This window comes from Euprymna scolopes, chromosome 6 (genome assembly GCF_053919585.1).
Source record: "Euprymna scolopes isolate OS-2025 chromosome 6, ASM5391958v1, whole genome shotgun sequence".
Classification (NCBI taxonomy): domain Eukaryota; kingdom Metazoa; phylum Mollusca; class Cephalopoda; order Sepiida; family Sepiolidae; genus Euprymna; species Euprymna scolopes.
In genome coordinates this window covers 143,475,204-143,478,044 of record NC_136487.1, presented here as the reverse complement: position 1 = coordinate 143,478,044, position 2,841 = coordinate 143,475,204, and positions in this window count along the sequence as shown.

Genomic DNA, 2,841 nt, shown 5'->3' with positions numbered 1-2,841 from the left:
TTTGACCTTTTAACAGCCAACTTTCTGGCCGAAAATGGATTACAAAGATTTTTCCAAATCTCAGTACCCGATATATCAAATTTCGAGTCTGTAGACTAAAAATTGACAGAGTTATTGGGTAGGAAAATGTACACAGACAGACACACAGACACGTTCACTTTTATAGATAGATAGATAGATTAAACAAAAATATATGCGTATACATACATATATATGCAAACAATTTTGTGTTTCCTGTAAACATTTTACGCAAATATTATGCAAGCATAAATCATGTAGAATATCTGCATGAATATAATTACATGTAATAGTTAACTAAAGATGATCATCCCATAAGAAAACCGAAAAAACTAATTAAAATTAATGTTTAAAACAATATCCAAATTAGCTAGATCTTTTGCTAATGAATGCAATTCCACAAGCCATATGTAAGAAAATTGTATTTTCTTTTTAAATCAATAGAAAAGAGGCGTGCCTTTTTTCTGTTGTTCTTGGCCTTCGGGCCGAGATCAAAGTGTAGTATCAGTTTTGCAGATTCTGCACTTAAGGTAATTTGTCCCTGTCAATGGAGGAGAAACCCTATATACTGGGACAATATATAATTTTGGACCCAACCAGAGTGCTCCTTTTTTCGGGGAGCTTGTTTAACCCCATATTAAAAACGACCTTGTGTCACATTTTGCTTTGGTGGGAAAGCAAATAAATATTAATAGAAAAGAGGGTTTTTAATATGAATATCAATACACACAAAAGCAAAACGAATTTATAGGAGTATAGATAGAAAATAAAAATAAAATTTAAGCATGTAGTTGTGTGATCTAACGAGGAAAAAAGTAATTGTGTTTTTACCTTGTCTCGTATCCTCCGCTGTCAAGCACTCGGCCAATGTCTTACACCTTTGGGGATTTTTAACGTCCTTTTAAGTTATCTAATTCACTCATATGCAAATTAATACACATCAAAGTGTTTTGAAAAAAAAAAGCGAAAAACCTTCAGTAAAAATGTTTATGTTCAGATACGCTACAACAGAACACCGACCACTCTAATTAGTTTTTTAGAGGTAATCGAGGTCGCTGACAACGAATCTGATAATCAAACCCAGGGCAAATTTACCGTTTGCATGGTATTAACCCCTGAACCCACGAACTACTTTCCGCCATTTTCCAGCTTCGGTTTACGCTATGCGCGAGTGCGCTGTCACATAAACGACGTTTGTTGAATGTGCCTTCACGGAGCAAACTGCCTTTTCACAGGGCGTACAAATCATTTGTAGGACATTTAAAATTATGCGAAAAAGAAGAAAAGCACTCCAAGTGGGGGTGGGAGTAATGTCGGAAAGACTTTCTTTTTCAGAACAGAATTAAAATTATTTTTTTTTCTCATTGGCGGACAATTTAAAATTCGAAGACAAAATTAAAATTAAAAAAACAAAAATACATTACATTACAAAAAATTACATTACATCACAAAAAATACAGTATATTTTGGGGGGATATTTTTTTTTATGTCTTACGTAATTTTTAATGCAGTTTACAAAAACATAAGCACCAAACATTTTTATGTTTTTCGTTCATTTTTTTTTTTTTTTGCAGGAGGGGGATTCAATTATAGAGCTTGTGTGGCTTAACAGGTGCTGTCAAAGGAAAAGTAAGGCGCCTCCTTCCCTCTGCTAGTCAGCAGGAGAGCATTGGGCTTGGTGGAGAACCCACTTAGTTTCCCAATCAGAGTAACATGAAGTCATGGTAAACAGGTGACTGATATTATATAGAAGCAAACAGAAATAATTCTGTTCATGGTTTCGTATTTTGTTGTGCTGAGCAGAAGATACTTATCAGTGCAATAGTCAGGATAACCGCACAGTATAGCATTAATAGTATAGTATTAATGCAAAAAATGACACAATGAAAAAATGAAAAAAATAACAGTATACTAGTAATGCAAAAAACGAGCACAAATTTAACCGTATTCAAACATCAATTCGGCATAAAGCACTCATTCACCAATGGGCTTTCATGTCACTTTTACCCGTTCTTAACGGGCTAAAAAGCCTAGTTTATATATATATATATATATATATATATATATATATATATATATATATTGTTGTAGACCCGTGCTAGGGGTTATGTATTTATCATAAACAATACAGGAGCCACTAAAGTGATATGAGATGAGAGGAACGTGTTCGTAGAATGCGATTAAACATGGTATGAATGCCTCCATCTAGTCCCTGAAACCAGTGGTATTCATAGGACTGGTTGTTGATTCTACTTAGTTCTCAAAGAGGGGTAATTTGTCCCCCACAAATTATATATATATATATATATATATATATATATATATATATATATATATATATATATATATATATATATAATTTGTGGGGGACAAATTACCCCTATTTTATTTCCAAATTAATCAATCTTTGTTATTTATGCAAAGAACGCACCTACTATTTTTGGTCATATTTTCATGTTAAATTCAACGGCATCTTTTATTTATTACATTTACCTTTTACGGTATCTTCTGTTTATAAAATATCTTCTGTTTATAAACTATCTTCTGGTTATAAAATTGTTACAAAGCAGTTACAATTACAAAACTACTTCCCTCCCTATGCTATGAATGGCTACTTTAATAATAACGTTATTATTTCAGCACTGTACCTTCTCCGCATAAGTATTATTTTTTTTATTCGCCAAAATTTCTGGAAATAAAATTAGCCTTCCAATTAAAGAAAATTCTGATTGTTTGTTCAAATATAGATCTCTAACCCATGCCATTGGCCTTCGCATTACCCAGAATTCATTGCAAAGATAATCGGCATCGTTGAAAGCTTGT